The sequence below is a fragment of the Hyla sarda genome, chromosome 10 (assembly GCF_029499605.1).
Source record: "Hyla sarda isolate aHylSar1 chromosome 10, aHylSar1.hap1, whole genome shotgun sequence".
Taxonomy (NCBI): Eukaryota; Metazoa; Chordata; class Amphibia; order Anura; family Hylidae; genus Hyla; species Hyla sarda.
In genome coordinates this window covers 43,786,969-43,806,022 of record NC_079198.1, presented here as the reverse complement: position 1 = coordinate 43,806,022, position 19,054 = coordinate 43,786,969, and the positions used below count along the sequence as shown (strand labels likewise).

The window sequence follows — 19,054 nt, the reverse complement described above, 5'->3', positions numbered from 1 at the left end:
GCAACAGCTGGAGGTACGCAACTACAACTCCCGGCATGGCGAGACAGCTGTTTGCTGTTTGGGCTTGCTATGATTTGCAGTTTTGCAACATCTGGAGGGCTACAGTTTAGAAACCACTGCTCAGTGATCACCAAACTGTGGACCTCCAGATGTTGCAAAACTACAAATCCCAGCATGCCCAGACAGCAAACTGCTATGTGGGCATGCTGGGAGTTGTAGTTTTGCAGGATCTAGAGCAGTGTTTCCCAACCAGGGTGCCTCCAGATGTTGCAAAACTACAACTCCCAGCATGCCTGGACAGCCTTCGGCTGTCCAGGCATGCTGGGAGTTGTAGTTTCGCAATATCTGGAGGCACCCTGGTTGGGAAACACTGCTCTAGAGGGCCACAGTTCACTGCACAGTGATATCCAACCTGCAGCCCTCCAGCTGTTGCAAAACTACAAATCCCAGCATGACAGGTGTCTGGGCATGCTGGGAGTTGTAGTTTTGCAACATCTGTATAGTGGTCTCAGACTATTGCCCTCCAGATGTTGCTAGGCAACTTACCGGCTTCCGTCGGATCCAGGGAGCCAGCAGCACGACATGCTGCCCGCTGATCTCTGACACCGATCGTCGCCCGCAGGGTAAGTGGATATTCGGCGCCGGTCCTCTGTCATTTCCCTGTCCTGCCCCGCCTATTGTGGGTGGGCAGAACGGGGAAAACGAAAGTTAACCCCGCTGCCCCCGATCTGCTATTGGACGTTGCTTCTACACACCCAATAGTAGGGATAGGAGGGGCAGCACCCCTGCGACCTCCTTCCTATCCCTTCAGGGTGATCGTGGGTGTCTTAGACAACCGCGATCCCCCTTATATTCCGGGTCCCCATAGACACGTAATGACCCAGAATCGTGCAAATCGCAAGTGTGAATTCACTTGCGATTTGACCCGATCGCCGACATGGGGGGGGGGGGGGATCTGATGACCCCCCCTGGGCATTTGCACGGGGTGCCTGCTGATCGATATCAGCAGTCACCCCGGTCCGATCCCCGACCGGCACGGCAGGGACCGAAATTCCCACGGGCGTACAGGTACGCCCTTGGTCCTTAAGTACCAGGGAGCAAAGGCGTACCTGTACGCCCTTGGTCCTTAACAGGTTAAGGACCAGAGTGTTTTTACACATCTGACCACTGTCACTTTAAGCATTAATAACTCTGTGATGCTTTTACTTATGAATTTGATTTCGAGCATGTTTTTACGTGACATATTCTCCTTTAACATAGTGGTACATTTTTGCCAATACTTGAATAATTTCTTAGTGAAAAATTCCAAAATTTCATGAAAAATTTGAAAATTTAGCATTTTTATAACCTTGAAGCTCTCTGCCTGTAAGGAAAATAAACCAAATAAATTCTATATTGATTCACATACAAAATATGTCTACTTTATGTTTTCATTATAAAGTTGACACGTTTTTGCTTTTGGAAGTTCAGCAAAGTTCAGCAGCAATTTTCCTATTTTCCAATCGGAAATTTTCAGGGACCAGTTCAGTTTTGAAGTGGATTTTAAGGGTCCTTATGTTAGAAATACCCCATCAATTATCCATTATAAAAACTGCACCCCTCAAAGTATTCAAAATGACATTCAATAAGTGTGTTAACCCTTTAGGTGTTTCACAGGAATAGCAGCAAAGCAAAGGAGAAAATTCAAAATCTGCATTTTGCAACTTTCGGTTTCCGAGCCTGGAGACACAGTTCCGCACATAATGCAGGTGCTGTAGGGAGATCGTGGGGGGTCCCAGCGGAAGCCCCCCGTGATCAGACATCTTATTCCCTATCCTCTGGATAGGGGATAAAATGTGCAAAGCCAGAATACCCATTTAAGGGGTTAAATAAAGTATGCTCACCTGCTCCAGCCATATGCTGACCGTGCAGGAACTGCCTGCTCAACCAATCAGCAGCTACAGCAGTGAACAGCCTTAGCCAGTGATTGGCTAACACAACATTTTCTGCCGGGTCAGCACATCAACAGAAGAGGGATGAAGACAGCACAAGGGAGCGTTTATTTCTGCAGCACACAAGGTTCTTTCTAAAAATGATTTTGTTACCACACAACCCCGTTTAAAGGGGTACTACCGTGCTGACAACTTATCCCCTATCTAAAGGGTAGGGGATAAGTTGCCTGATCACGCGGGGTCCTGCCGCTGGGGACCCCCGCGCTCTTGCACGCAGCACCCCGCTCTCATCAGGTCCCGGAGCAAACATCCGCTCCCGGTCTGATGACACGGCCGGTGATCGTGACGTCACAGCTCCGCCCCCATGTGACGTCACACTCCGCCCCCTCAATGCAAGTCTATTGCAGGGGCGAGACAGCTGTCTTGCCCCCTGCCATAGACTTACATTGAGGGGGCGGAGCGTGATGTCACATGGGGGCAGAGCCATTACGTCATGATACTTCGGCCCCCTGATCAGCAGTCATCAGACCCGGAGCGATGTTCGCTCCAGGGCCTGATGAGAGCGTGGTGCTGCGTGCGAGATTGCGGGGGTCCCCACCGGTGGGGATACGTTGTCAGCACGGTAGTACCTCTTTAATGGAAACAGACAGCTGGTGCACCCACACTAAACCCAAAACACAGGAGTATAGTGCAGGTGAATCAAGTTAAATGATGCATCATTCACCTGGATCTGTTGTGTCAGGAGATACACGCTATATAAGCCACCGCTGCTAATATGGTAATTAACCCCCTTTGCACAATGAAGGCAAGAACCAGAGTTCTGAGCTTCCTTGCCTCCTCTATGAGATAGTCCCAAATAAAACGAAGCAAGAAGGTTGCAATTGCATAGAGGTAAAAGCAAGAGATGCATTTACTTCTGTATGCAATTCAAAAGGGGGAATTCACCCCCAAAACACGTCTTGCTTTTTATCCTTTATTTTTATTTTGTTTTATTGTTGTATCCCTGTCAATAAAGGGACAAGTTAGTTTACTACTACTGCTGATATTGGATCTGTTTGCAGTCCATATAATCTGTCCTTATATTATTTCATTTTATCTTAATAGGAGTATGTGTTTATCCCAAGCAGGTTATCACTTAGGCTATGTTCACATGGTAGAATGTCCGCACGTAAAATTTCAGTGCTAGGACCGTTGATAAATGTGCCATCTCATAGACGGCAATGCATTTCCTTGCGGAATCTGCAGAAAGAATAGACATGACTTTTCTTTCTGTGGACGCCAAAAATCATAATCTAAATGAAATTCTGCCATGTGAACAGTGCAGCAGAATTTCATTAAAATCAACAAGACTGCTGTGGAATGTTTGTGCGGAATATTTATGCAGAATTCTACACAAACATTATGCTGTGCGAACACACTCTTAAGGTGCATCCCCACCCAGATTTTGCTATACAGTTCCTATATCTTTTTTTTTTTTTTTAAAGTAAAACCGTATACAACCGTATATTTTTTTTTACCATACACAAAACTGCAGTCTACTACGGTTTTGTGTCCTGTTTAAAAACTGTATACAAACCGTATGTTTTGTTTTTTTTTAACATTGAAGTAAATGAAAAAACGGATGGGTCTACAGTGGCATACGGTTTTTGGGATACATCTGTTTCTTGCACATGGAAAACCACACCTACTGTCCTTGGAATTTCAATAAAACAATCTGAAATTTGTTGCAAGAAAGTGTCGCTTTTCTTTGCAAAAACTGATGCAACCGGATTGGTTTAAAACCGTATACAGTTTAAATTAGGAGCATGAGATTGCATACTGTTTTGACAGTTTTTGAAGCATATGTTTTCCTTAAAAAATAAAAAAAAATAAAAACAGTATGGCAAAATCGGGATGTGAATGCACCCTTACTGTGGATTTACCAACCATATCTGCTGACAGTTTGTTCCAAGCATCTACTATTCTTTCAGTAGCATTTTTTGACATGGTTTCTGACCTGATTTTGATCCTGCCTGTTGATCAAGGTTGTCCTGATTCAATGCAAATAAACACAGGATGGATTCTACTGATCATCCTCCTGGCCTTACAAAAGGGAACCTCCAGTTTCCCCATCATTCAGTGTATGATTATTTTTGGCACCTTTAAACTTAGTCTCACATTTGAAGGACAAAATCATGGAGCTGGCTCTTCAGATTCGACATCTACACAGAGTCCACAGATGTGTAATGTAAAAGGTGTCTACACAGACAAACAACAAAGTTCGCTCTGCTACGCTACATCTGACAAACACTGTTCTATCTCTTTCATTACCACAATTCGATTAAGCAAATACAGAATGGGAGAAGAGTCAAGACATGGAAAGCTGCTCAGAACTTATCACAGTCAATAAATGGAAGAAAAAGGAAAGTTTAACATAAACTCCAGATTAGACAGTGAAGTCTGGAGGCACTTTAACCTCCTCCCCTTCCCCCTCAGTTACCAGAGCAGCCCGCCGGCCTTCAGCTAAGTCCTCCGCTCAGTCCTTGTCTACTTCTGTGTCAGCCCGGCCTTACCACTCAGCACTTCCTGAAAGCTTAGCTCTGGGAGTAATGTGCTGTTTAGAGGACAGACTGCAGATGAAAGCGATGCGGGAGGGCGAAAGACTACAAACAGTCCGGCAGGGCGCGCTAAAAACAAATACCATAGAAAAACAGTTTGTAAAGGCAACCCATGTGTGAAAACCGCATCAACTAGCTGAAAGCAGCAGGGAGATACTATGTACAGCACTGTATTTCATTTCAAATAAGGTCTGCTCTATACCCTGGACATTATCTTGTTCAGGAAATTTTTATTTTTTAAAATTTCATTTATTAATTTTTTACTGGTTTGTTCATGAAAATAATTGATATTTATAAGTAAGCATTTACACCACGTTTTTGCAATACGGCAGCCAGATCAGGCGGGTCTGCCAAGATTTTTATTCTGGCAACAAAACTGATCACTATCTGACTCTGTACAGCTCATTCAAATGAATGGAATGGGGCATGGGTCCAGAGGGTATATGGCAGCGGACAGTTTTTAAATTCTGACAAATCTGTTGCCATATTCCAAATAGGTGGTGTAAATGCAACCTAACACTCAGAAGGATTTGTTATACTAGCACTAGACAGTGCCTCACTGAAATAAGATTCTGCCAATACGTAGCTAACAGTGACAAAAAAAGGAAACCTTGCTGACCTTTTTTTCTTTTCATAATTCAAAGGGAGAAAAAGCAACACAACAACAATGTATTGGACTTAATATTTGTACACTCCTCACATGTGAGAGTACATCTATGTGTATATGATTAGAAAGAGTTTTTTTCACGGTGTATTCTGTTATTGCAATGTACCATACAAACTTAAATTTGCAGTCTGTAATGCAATAACATTCTCTCAAAAAATGGTACTATGCTGACAGTTGAAATCGAAAGCCGAAATGCACGTTGCGATGAAGTGTTTCGGTTCATTGTGCATCTGTGAGTGACAACACTACAGGTTAAAGAATGGACCAGGAGACCTCCAACACGTTTCATAAAATTACAATTTCCTTTGTCAGGGATGGTCTATATCAGTGGTCTTCAACCTGCGGACCTCCAGATGTTGCAAAACTACAACCCCTAGCATGCCGGTCAGCCAACGGCTGTCCAGGCATGCTGAGAATTGTAGTTTTGCAACATCTGGAGGTCTGTAGGTTGGAGACCACTGGCCTATAGAGTGGTTTCTATACTCTTAACCCCTTAAGGATGCAGCCCATTATGGCCTTAAGGACGCAGAAAATTTTATTTTTACGTTTTCATTTTTTCCTCCTCGCCTTCAAAAAATCATATCTCTTTTATATTTTCATCCACAGACTAGTATGATGGCTTGTTTTTTGCGTGTCCGTTGTAATGCCATCACTCACTTTACAAAAAAAATGTATGGCGCAACCAAAAAAATACTATTTGTGTGGGGAAATAAAAAGAAAACCGCAATTTTGCTAATTTTGGAAGGTTTCGTTTTCACGCCGTACAATTTATGGTAAAAGTTACATGTGTTTTTTATTCTTTGGGTCAATACGATTAAATTGATACTCATGATAACATACTTTTCTATTACTGTTGCGCTTAAAAAAAATCACAAACTTTTTAACCAAATTAGTACGTTTAAGATCCCCCTATTTTGAAGACCTATAACTTTTTCATTTTTAAGTATAAGCAGCGGTATGAGCGCTCATTTTTTGCACCGTGATCTATACTTTTTATTGATACCATATTTGCTTATATAAAACTTTTAATACATTTTTTATAAAAAAAATGTTTTTTTAAATAAAATGTTATAAAAAAAACAGCTATTTTGGAATTTTTTTTTTACGTTCACGCCGTTCACCGTACGGTATCATTAACATTTTATTTTAATAATTCAGATGTTTTCACACGCGGCAATACCAAATATGTATATCAAATATTTTTAACCCCTTGGGGACGGAGCCCATTATGACCCTAAGGACGGGAGCATTTTTTGCAAATCTGACCACTGTCACTTTAAGCATTAATAACTCTGGGATGCTTTTACTTATAAATTTGATTCCGAGATACTTTTTTCGTAAAATATTCTACTTTATGTTAGTTGTAAATTTTCGTTGATACTTGCATCCTTTCTTGGTGAAAAATTCAAAAATGTCATGAAAAATTTGAAAATTTTGAATTTTTCTAACTTTGAAGCTCTGCTTATAAGGAATATGGATATTCCAAATAAATTATATATTGATTCACATAAACAATATGTATACTTCATGTTTGCATCATAAAATTGATGAGTTTTTACTTTTGGAAAACATCAGTGGGCTTCAAAATTCAGCAGCAATTTTCACATTTTTCGCAAAATTTTAAAAATCGGGATTTTTCAGGGACCAGTTCAGGTTTGAAGTGGATTTGAAGGGTCTTCTGGTTAGAAATACCCCATAAATGACCCCATTATAAAAACTCCACCCCTCAAAGTATTCAAAATGACATTCAGTAAGCGTGTTAACCCTTTAGGTGTTTCACAGGAATAGCAGCAAAGTGAAGGAGAAAATTCAAAATCTTCATTTTTTACACTGGCATGTTCTTGTAGACCCAGTTTTTGAATTTTTACAGTAAAGGAAAAAAATCCTCTCAAAATTTGTAACCCAATTTCTCTCAAGTAAGAAAATACCTCATGTGTATGTCAAGTGTTCAGCGGGTGCACTAGAGAGCTCAGAAGCGGAGGAGCAACAATGGGATTTTGGAGAGTGAGTTTTTCTGAAATGGTTTTGGGGGGGCATGTCACATTTAGGAAGCCCCTATGGTGCCAGAACAGCAAAAAACCCCACATCGCACACTATTATGGAAACGACACCCCTAAAGGAACGTAACAAGGGGTAGCCTTAACACCCCACAGGTGTTTGACAACTTTTTGTTAAAGTCGGATGTGTAAATGAAAAAAAAAAATGTTTCCACTAAAATGCTGTTTTTTCCCCAAATTTTACTTTTTTACAAAGGGTAATAGGAGAAAATGCCCCCCAAAATTTGTAATTCCATTTCTTCTGAGTATGGAAATACCCCATGTTTGGACGTCAAATGCACTGCGAGCGAACTACAATGCTCAGAAGAGAAGGAGCGCCATTGAGCTTTTAGAGAGATAATTTGTTTGGAATGGAAGTCGGGGGCCATGTGCATTTACAAAGCCCCCCGTGGTGCCAGAACAGTGGACCCCCCCCCCACATGTGACCCCATTTTGGAAACTACACCCCTCACGGAATGTAATAAGGGGTACAGTGAGCATTTACACCCTACTGGCGTTTGACAGATCTTTGGAACAGTGGGCTGTGCAAACAAAAATATAACATTTTTAATTTTCACTGTTCCAAAAATCTGTCAGACACTTGTGGGGCGTAAATGCTCACTATACCCCTTATTACATTCCGTGAGGGGTGTAGATTCCACAATGGGATCACATGTGGGTATTTATTTTTTTGGATTTATGTCAGAACCGCTGTAAAATCAGCCACCCCTGTGCAAATCACCAATTTAGGCCTCAAATGTACATGGTGCGCTCTCACTCCTGAGCCTTGTTGTGTGTCCCCAGAGCATTTTACGCCCACATATGGGGTATTTCTGTACTCAGGAGAAATTGCGTTACAAATTTTGGGGGTCTTTTTTTCCTTTTACCTCTTGTGAAAATAAAAAGTAAAGGGCAACACCAGCATGTTAGTGTAAAAATTTTTTTTTTACACTAACAGGTTGGTGTAGACCCCAACTTTTCCTTTTCATAAGGGGTAAAAGGAGAAAAAGCCCCCCAAAATTTGTAGTGTAATTTCTCCCGAGTACGGAGATACCCCATATGTGTCCCTAAACTGTTTCCTTGAAATGCGACAGGACTCCGAAGTGAGAAAGTGCCATGCGCATTTGAGGACTAAATTAGGGATTGCATAGGGGTGGACATAGGGGTATTCTATGCCAGTGATTCCCAAACAGGGTGCCTCCAGCTGTTGCTAATCTCTCAGCATGCCTGGACAGTCAGTGGCTGTCCGGAAATGCTGGGAGTTGTTGTTTTGCAACAGCTGGAGGCTCCGTTTTGGAAACACTGCCGTACAATACGTTTTTCATTTTTATTGGGGGGGGGGACAGTGTAAGGGGGTGTATATGTAGTGTTTTACTCTTTATTAGGTGTTAGTGTAGTGTAGTGTAGTGTTTTTAGGGTACAGTCACACTGGCGGGTTACGGTGAGTTTCCCGCTAAGAATTTGCGCTGCTCATACTTGAAGCATGAAACTTGCTGTAAACCCGCCCGTGTAAATGTACCCTGTACGTTCACATGGGGGGGGGGGCAAATCTCCAGCTGTTTCAAAACTACAACTCCCTGTCAGTACATGCTGGGAGATGTAGTTTTGCAACAGCTAGAGGCACACTGGTTGGAAAACCTTCAGTTAGGTTCTGTTACCCAGGGGTGTGGAAATTTTATAAAAAAAACTACTTGTCCACGGGACTAAAATGGAGCAAAATCTACTCATGACGATCCACTTGTCCGGGCCAATTTTCGCTTTTACACTCTCGTTTTTTCCTCCTCGCCCTATAATAGCCATAACTACCTACTATAAGGATACCTTTTAATTTTTCAATAACATATTCTCCGAACCAAATATATATATATATATATATATATATATATATATATATATATATATATATTAAGGGAAGTGAAATTGAAATAGTAAAAGATTATTTTGCAGATTTGGTGGTTTTCTTTTCTGCGCCATTTACCTTGTGGTTGAGGTAACATGTTAGTTTTATACTTTAGGCGCCTGATTACAGCAATACCAGATTTGTATCGTTTACGTCATGTTTTACTAATTCTGAACTTTTTCTAATTTTTTTAATTGCCATTTTTTAACACCTGTAGCTTTATTTTTTTCCGCATACCAGGCTGTATGAGGGCTCATTTTTTGCGCCATAATCTGTTTTTTGTATCGGTACCATTTTGGTATTGATCTGACTTTTTAATCGCTTTTTAACTTTTTTTTCTGGGATATTATAAAAATTGCAAATCTGTGGTTTGGTATTTTTTTACATTTACCGTACGGGATACATAATGTTATATTTTCATAGGTTGTACAATTACGCACGAAGCGATACCAAATATGTTTATTTTTATTATGTTTGCATGTTTTTATATAGGAAAAGGGGGTGATTTGAACTTTTAACATGGAAGGGGTTAATGCAGCAGTCTTCAAACTGTGGCTCTCCAGATGTTGCAAAACTACAACTCCCAGCATGCCCGGACAGCCAACGGCTGTCCTGGCATGCTGGGAATTGTAGCTTTGTAACATCTGGAGGGGCACAGTTTGAAGACCACTGGGTTAATGTGTGTCTTTCAAACTTTTATTAAAACTTTTTTATTTTATTTATTTATTTTTTTACACTTTATTACACTTATATGAGGAATCATTAGATTCCTCAGACAGATGAATAGAGTTCTATTGAACTCTATTAATCTGTGTGCTCTGTGATCCATTGATAGAGCCTGGTCCAGCCAGGATCTATCAATGACAGAGCGGGACAGGAGGAAGCAGAGGTAAGTCCTCCGGCTACCTCCATAGTGGATCGCCCCCCTGCGATCGCGCTGCGGGGGGGGGGCGATCCACCCCACTAGTCCACCAGGGAGCATTCACATGTCCCTTTAGACGCCGCTGTCAGCTGTGACAGCGGCGATCTAAAGGGTTAATAGCCAGCCGCGGCGATCGTCGCATGCTGGCTATTAGCGGCGGCCCCCGGCTACTGAGAACAGCCGGGGGCTGCAGAGTATGGAGCGGACAGGAATCCCGAGCCCGCTCCATACATACTGCAGAGTTCCGCAAGCATCTCCCCATGCAGACGTGCCTCCTCCCCTCAGCTCTCCGAAGCTACAGCTGGGGGGAGTGAAGGCAGAGGACGCAGGTCAGCACGGGGAGAAAGAAGCCACTCCCCTCATCGCCCCCCGGATGTCTGCAGAGCAGGGGAGAGAAGACAAATACACAACTTCTCATCTCCCCTGCTCTGCTTCGGAGGACACAGGCTGCAGAGTATGGAGCAGGCAGGAGTCAGGAGCCCGCTCCATACAGACTGCAGATCGCCGCCGAACTTGTCAGGTCCGGCCCTGCTTGCCCGAAGCCGGGCTAAGGGCCGGACAAATTCACCTGCCCGGCGCCCAAAACTGCTAGTCCCGGGCGTCGGGCGATAGAAATTCCACATCCCTGTGTTACCTAACTCAGTATTTTCCAACCAGTCTGCCTCCAGCTGTTGCAAAACTAGAATTCCCAGCATGTACTGATCACAGAAGGGCATGCTGGGAGATGAAGTTATGAAACTGTAGGGGTCTCCTCAGGACTCCGCCATATCGGGCACTGTAGGGGTCTCCTCAGGACTCCGCCATATCGGGCACTGTAGGGGTCTCCTCAGGACTCCGCCATATTGGGCACTGTAGGGGTCTCCTCAGGACTCCGCCATGTCGGGCACTGTAGGGGTCTCATCAGGACGTCTCATCTGTAGATTATACAGGGGTCTCATCTGTAGATTATACAGAAATTGTGACTAAAGGAGAATGAACGTCGGAATTGTTTGTCAGAATATTCTACTCCAAAAACGTCACCAAAGGGTTGACAGCCCTGGCTCCGCCCCCTCCATTTCCCCCCCAATTCTTCCTCACATAAAACCTCTTTATTGCCGATGGCCGCTCTCATGGGGTCACCCTCCGCCCACAGCCAAGTCCTGCTCCGTCTGTCTGCCTCATCTGGATCCCAAAACAAGTCGTCGCTGACTCATTTCAGAACAACAGATTTTTGATGTGGTGTGGAAGTAATCTGACACTTTTTCAGATCTCATACAATCTCACTATTGCATTTCACTCTGACGTATTAGAAGTAAAATAAATAAATAAATAAAAATAAAAAAATGGATTACAAATACCTGTCATGTTTACAGGCACAATGATATCTTTAAGACCTATCATGTCTACAGACAGGCTCGATGGTCTCACGGGAACCTGTGACGGGTACAGGCACGACGGTGTCACAAAGACCTGTCAGGTCTACAGGCATGATGGTTCATCTGGTCACGTCTGCAGGTAAGGCACGTTGCTCACGCAGGGACCTCTCATCTGCAACAGGTCATCACTCCCAAGTCCAGTTGGGTCAGTACATTGGCTAGTTAGGTTCGTCTGTCGGTACAGTTTCAATCAAGTAAGGTGGCTTCAGGAACCTTGTCAGGCGACATGACCCACATGGTCTATCATGTAGATAGGTATTTCTTGTCATTTACCTGTCAGTTTAGTTTTTGCCTCTTAAATAGAAGGGGATTGGTGCTTGTCAGACCTGCCATGAAGTTAGCCTTTTCGTGTCCATTTGAAGTAATGTCACAAGTAGGGATGGTAATAGGTAGAGTTCAGTTAGTATATTTGGCAGGGCATGTTATCATTCTCAGGTCATTTCTTTACAGATGGACGTTACTACCACAGTTTCCAAGGTATGGTTACCACCTCTAGTAGTCACTAGTTGGTCGCGGCTACTCTCTCAGCACACTAGGTATAGTCTACTTCGGGTATGTGAAGATTGATGCTGGGTGTAAGATGCATTATTTCAGGAATTGTATTTATTCTAGCATGGTTGTTTTTTGCCCTGTTTATGGGGGTGCCCTCATTACGCGGTTATGGCACAACGCAGACTGCTATGCTAGGGTAAGATCTTTGTATAGGTATGTAGGATACGTTTCCTGTCACTAGTACATGGATGGAGCCTGAACACAAATGTACTAACCTATTTCTGTGTTTTCTTTTACTTCTCATTTCAGATCCGTGCATCCTGTGGACTACTGCGGATTCGATGGACTACATCGATGACCAGCCTTTTTTTTCAGTTTAATGTTAATAAAATGATTAACGAGGGCTTGTTGGGGAGTGTTTTTTGAATAAAAGTTTTTTTAATGTGTTGTGTGTTTTTTTTATTTACTTGACAGACTTAGTAGTGGAAGCCGTCTAATAGAGTCCATCACTAAACCAGGGCTTAGCATTAGCCCCAAAACCATCTAGCACTAAACCCCAATTATTACCCCGGTACCCATCTCCACAGGGGTGCCAGGAAGAGCTGGTACCAACAGGCCCGGAGTGTTAAAAATGGCTCTTCTGGGCCTAGTTGGTAACAGGCTGGCATTATTTAGGCTGGGGAGGGCCAGTAACAATGATCCTCGCCCACCCTGTAAATGTCGGGCTGCTGCTTGGTTAGTATTTGGCTGAGAATAAAAACATGGTGAACCTGTGCATTTTTTGTGGGTTTGTTTTAATATTAAAACTTTAGGGGTTCCCCATATTTTCATTCTCAGCCAGATACCAGCCAGACAGCAACAGCCTGAAGTTACCAGGGTGGGTGAGTACCATTGTTACTGGCCCTCCACAGCCTAAATAATGCCAGCCTGTTAGTGCCTAGGCCCAGAAGCATCAATTTTTGAAGCTCCAGGCCTGTTGGTATCAGCTCTTCCCTGTACCCCTGTGGCGGTGGGTATCGGGGTAATAATTGGGGGTTATTGCTAGCTGTTTTTGGGTGCTTAGTCCACCGAATTTGTATACTGCATACATGGATCTGAAATGAGAACAATTGTTGCACTGACCAAGAAAAATGCTAATCCGAAATCCTGGCCACCACAGGCGGAGGAAGCCTTTAACCACCTCAAAGCCGCCTTCTCCTCTGCTCCAGTCTTGTCCAGACCAGATCCTCTGAAGCCCTTCTTCCTCGAGGTTGACGCCTCCTCAGTCGGAGCCGGAGCTGTTCTTCTACAAAAACAAGGCTAAGGGAAAAAATATCACTTGCGGATTTTTCTCCAAAACCTTTTCTCCTCCTAAAAAAAAACTATTCCATAGGAGACCGTGAACTATTGGCTATTAAGTTGGCACTTGAGGAGTGGAGACATCTTCTGGAAGGATCCCTTCATCTCATCACCATCTATACAGATCACAAAAATTTGTCTAATCTTCAATCCGCCCAGCGGTTAAATCCTCGCCAGGCTGGATGGTCGTTGTTTTTTGCCCGTTTCAACTTTCAAATCCATCTTCGTCCTGCAGACAAGAATATCAGGGCTGATGCTCTATCACATTCTACCGATGCCTCAGAAGCCGAGACCCTTCCTCAGCACATCATACCTCCTGAGTGTCTCGTCTCTTCTGCCCCTTCTTCTCTGGTGCCAATTCCTCCGGGAAAAACTTATGTTCCTCCACGTCTTCGCCTCCAAACTCTCAAATGGGGTCATTCCTCCCACCTGGCTGGTCATGCTGGAATCAAAAAGTCCATACAGTTAATTGCCAGACACTATTGGTGGCCCTCCCTGGAGAGAGATGTGACGGATTTCGTACGGGCCTCTACAGTGTGTGCATGTGACAAGACTCCACGCCAGAAGCCTGCTGGTCTTCTCCTTCCTCTGCCTGTGCTTGAACAACCATGGTCCCATATAGCTATGGATTTCATCACGGACCTTCCTTCTTCTCGTGGCAACACTGTCATTTGGGTGGTCGTTGATCGCTTTTCCAAAATGGCTCATTTTGTTCCGCTTCCAGGCCTTCTTTCTGCGCCTTAATTGGCAAAAAAAAAAATCTCCAAATTTTTCGTCTCCACGGGCTTAGCACGCATATTGTCTCTGATAGAGGCGTTCAATTTGTCTCAAAATTTTGGAGGGCACTTTGCAGTCAATTAAAAATCAAATTCAATTTTTCTTCTGCTTATCATCCGCAATCCAATGGACAAGTGGAAAGAGTGAACCAGGTTCTTGGTGACTGCCTGAGACATTTTCTTTCCTCCTGCCAGGATGATTGGGTTGACCTCCTGCCCTGGGCTGAAAACAACTTCAAAAATTCTGAATTTTCCTCCAAATCTCCATTTTTTTGTGGTGTACAGCCGTCATCCACTCCCCCCCCCCCCCCCCCCTCCCCATTCCCATTTCATCCGGAGTCCCTGCCGTAGATGAATTGACACAAGACTCCTCCTCTATCTGGAAGGAAACTCAAAAGTTGCTCCTATTGGCCTCATCTTGCATGAAGAGACATGCTGATAAAAAGAGAAGAATTCCTCCTGTCTTTGCCCCGGGTGACAAAGTGTGGCTCTCTGCCAAATACATCCGTTTCATTGTTCCTAGCTACAAGCTTGGTCCTCGGTACCTCGGGCCATTTAAAATAAAAAATCAAATCAATTTTGTCTCCTAGAAGCTCCATCTTCCTTCTTCTTTTCGTATTCCCAACACTTTCCATGTTTCTCTTCTCAAACCTCTCTTACTTAACCGTTATTCTCCCAAGGTCACTGTCCCTGCTCCTGTTTCCGGCTCCTCTGATGTCTTCTGTGTCAAAGAGATCCTCACCTCCAAGGTCCGAAGTAAAAGATTTTTTTTAATTGATAGGGAGAATTGCGGGGGGGGGGGGGGGGGGGTACTGTAACGCCGAGCGCTGCTGGTCCCGCATCCATCCCGGAACGCTCACGGCGTGTGCCTCCCTGCAGCGCCCCGGTCTGTCCCTCTGCACGGGACAGTGCTGCCGGCAGGGATGCGATCCGCATCAAGTCCGCCCGCGGGTCGCATCCCGTTCCACTCACCTCTCCCTGCCTGCTGTGTCCTCCCGACACGTGCGGCTCCGTTCTCTAGGGCGCGTGCGCCAGCTCTCTTAAATTTAAAGGGCCAGTGCACCATTAATTGGTGCCTGGCCCAACCACTTTTAAACGTATATAAACCCACTCCCCCTTCCTCTCCTTGCCGGATCTTGTTGCCTTGTGCCCTGTGAAAGCGTTTCTGTGTGTTTCCCAAGCCTGTGTATCCAGACCCCTTGCCCCTGACTACGAACCTTGCCGCCTGCCTTAACCTTCTGCTATGTCTGACCTCACCTTGCCTAGTCCTTGTGTACCACGCCTGTCTCAGCTGTCAGTGAGGTTAAGTCTCTATCGGGTGGAACGACCTGGGGGTTACCTGCTGCAGCAAATCCATCCCGCTTTGCGGCGGGCTTTGGTGAAAACAAGTAACCTTTTAGATTCCGTTCCCCTGGTACGGCCCACGCCATCGCCTCACTGACACGGGGGATCCACTACCCGTATCCATCCCGCATACCAGTCCGGTTCCTGACAAGTCGCAGCGAGAGGCCTGAGCTCCCGTTATCAGCTAGCCAGCAGTGTCTCAACCAGCAACACATCTGCCGTTGTCGATTGGTTAACACGCTCATCCACATCATCACAAGTGACATCTGACAACCCCAGTCAACAGTCGGGTTCCTCAGACAGTTGGCATGGCCCGGGAGCAGTCCCTGTCCTCCCATTGCTTTTGTCCTATGCTGTTTCCTCTCCTAAAGAAGTATCTTATGCTGTGGGTTCAGCTCCACTATTTACTGAGGACCATCTAATTGAGGACAGTCAGCAGCTACTGGACAGCCAAGAAGGGGAGGAGACATGCGCCACTTGCTCCGCTAGACGGCCAGGTAGTTATGCGGAGCGTGACGTGGGAGGCGGTGTTGCAAGGGTTCAGGGTCCTGAATCAGACACTGCTGGGGAACCTGAGGAGGACATCAGTGACGTGCACACACCTGTTGATGATGATGAAGCCGATCACAATTGGGAGCTGGGTGCAGAAGGGGCTTCATCATCATTCGGAGAAGAGAGTTGCAGGTTGCCACTGAGGCAGCAAGGCGGTAGCACGGTTGGCAGTCAGCGTGGTGGCAGGAGTGGAAATTTAGGAGCCAAACGTGCCCGTAGGAGACCAACTGCTTCGCGGCAGCCTACCTTTCCGGGAGGTAGTGTAACAGGGGTTCCTGGAGATGGCGCCGGTAGCAGTCAATTAGTGCGAACTGCAGGTGGGAAAATCAGCTACTCGGCGGTGTGGAAGTTTTTCATAAGGCATCCGGAGGAGGTTCACGTAGCCACATGCAAGATCTGTCGGCAGAAGGTGAAGCGTGAGCAGGGTCCCAATGTTGGCACCACGGCCCTGGGTCAACACATGCTTCGGCACCCTAAAGCGGCCTGGGAGAACCGTGGCTCCCATGTAGTGGTCCAGCCTGCTGCATCACCCAGTGGCCATCCGCTCACTCCTTCATCCAGCCAAGGCTCCACCCCCTCAGCCGAAGGGAGCTGTGTGTCAAACCCTCCTTCTGTCGCTCCTGCTTCTCCTGCTTTTAGTCAGCCATTCCGCCAACAATCCATCGGGGAAGCCATGTCCAAGAGACAACAGTATGCGCCCACTCATCCAACGGCGCAGAAGTTGAATGTGCTCCTGTCCAAGTTGCTGGTGTTGCAGTCCCTCCCTTTTCAAGTGGTGGACTCTGCACCTTTCAGAGAATTGATGGCTTGTGCCGAGCCGAGGTGGAGAGTCCCAAGCCGTCATTTCTTTGCGAAGAAGGCAGTACCAGCCCTGCATAAGTTTGTACAAGAGAAGGTGGGCCAGTCCTTGAGCCTGTCGGTGTGTTCAAAAGTGCACGGCAGCACCGACGTGTGGAGCTGTAACTACGGGCAGGGACAATACTTGTCTTTTATCGCCCACTGGGTAAATGTGGTTCCTGCACAGTCACAACAGCAACTTGAACATGTCACACTGCTTCCTCCTCCACGCTCTCACTCTCAGGCAGTTGGTCCTGTTACAGTGTGTGACGCCGCCTCCTCATCCTCTACCGTGTCCTCGGCCTCCACTGCATGTCCAAATCTCGGTGGCCTTTCATCGTACCATGTGTGTAGGGCACGGCGGTGTCAAGCTGTTCTTCACATGGTTTGCCTTGGAGAACGGAGTCACACAGGGGAGTAACTGCTAAAGTTCATTCGTAAAGAAATCTGAGTATGGCTTACTCCACGAAATCTGGAAATGGGAACCATGGTTACCGACAACGGGAAGAACATTGTGTCCGCGCTGTGACAAGGAAGTGTGAAACATGCGCCCTGCATGGCACATGTGTTGAATATGGTTGTCAAGCACTTCCTCAAGTCTTCACCCCATTTGCAAAACATCCTGAAAATGGCAAGGAAACTGTGCATGCACTTCAGCCACTCGTACACCGCCAAGCACACCTTTCTTGAGCTGCAGCGTCAGAACGGTATCCCACAACATAGTCTTATTTGTGACGTTGCCACACGTTGGAATTCCACCCTCCATATGTTGGACAGACTATACGATCAAAGAAAAGCCATCACCGATTTCTTGATGATCCAAGCAGATAGGAGTACTCCCCTGTGTAACTTCAATGTGAACCACTGGCAGCTCATACGTGACAACTGCCATTTGCTGAGGCCCTTTGAGGAAGCCACATTATTTGTAAATCGCCTGGATTACGCCATGAACGACGTAATTCCACTCCTACATTTCCTACAACAAATTATTGAAACCATGGCTGGTCACAGCAATGGAGACAATGCGCCTACATCTCAAGGCTACATGAGCCCTGTGGGGGCTGTACTGGAGGTCAAGGATGATGAGGGGTAGAGCGGAGCACAGTTTAGGTTGGATGAGATGGCCGGTGCTTCTAGTCATCGGACAGGAGAGGAGGAGCAGGAGCAGCCAGAGGAGCTGGAGGGTTATGAGGAAGGCGAGACAGAGGACCCAGACACACTGTTGCAGTATGCAGTGGAGATGGAGGCAGGTACTCCCTCCGAGTCACTGGCGCAAATGGCACGATGCATGCTCAGTTGTTTGCGTAGTGACCCCCGAATTGTCAAAATTCATCTGCGGGATGACTTCTGGATCTCCACCTTATTAGACCCTCGCTACCGGCCCAGAATGGGGGCCTTTTTTACACCCACTGAGAGGGAGGACAAACTGACCTACTACAGAGAGATTCTACGTAGTCAGTTGGCCGACCACATGGTCCATCCACTCGCAGGTCTGACTCGGGGGGCCCTCTGTGCTCAACTTCCACTGCCATGTCATCTGAGGAGGGGAGGGGTGGCAGGAGCAGTACCAACTCAATCAGCAGCCTGAGTCTACAGTCGCTGATGAGTAGCTTTCTTCACCCGCATAGTGAAGCAACTCATCAGCAGCAGGTAGACATGGAGCAGGACCTGCAGGTGGTGGCATACCTTTACATGACCATGCCGACAATCATTGAAGATCCGCTGGACTTCTGGGCAGCCAAACTTGATTTATGGCCGCAACTAGCATAGTTTGCCCTGTAAAAGCTGTCCTGCCCGGCCAGTAGTGTGCCATCAGAGCGGGTGTTTAGTGCGGCCGGGGCCATAGTCACCCCAAGGCGAACTCGTCTGTCCACTAAAAATGTGGAGAGACTGACGTTTGTCAAGATGAATCAGGGATGGATCAGTCAGGATTTCCAGCCACCAATGCCAGATGCCGCAGAGTAGATTGACCATGTTTAGCAGTAGCTAAATACATGCTTAATGCAAATTTCAACACTGATCTTTAAATGTTAGGGGTTTTGAAACCTTCTTGGGTACTGCGAATGACTGCTCCTGACTCATTCTGTGTCTTTCAGGAACTACTTGCCTCAGTGACGCTTCTGACTGCTACGCCGAGCGCTCCGGGTCCCCGCTCCTCCCCGGAGCGCTCGCTACACTCTCCTCACTGCAGCGCTCCGGTCAGATCCACTGACCCGGGGCGCTGCGATACCGCCTCCAGCCGGGATG

The 19,054-nt window shown here is 45.9% G+C and overlaps 1 protein-coding gene across 1 annotated transcript in view; it reads right to left on the bottom strand.

The window, feature by feature from the left end:
* Positions 1-4,551, bottom strand: part of NLRX1 (NLR family member X1) — a 301,404-nt gene extending 296,853 nt beyond the window's left edge. Inside the window, exon 1 of the mRNA XM_056541804.1 lies at positions 4,411-4,551. The gene's annotated coding sequence lies outside the window, so the exon portion shown is untranslated. The remainder of the gene's footprint in view (positions 1-4,410) is intronic.
* Between the last annotated feature and the right edge of the window lie 14,503 nt (positions 4,552-19,054).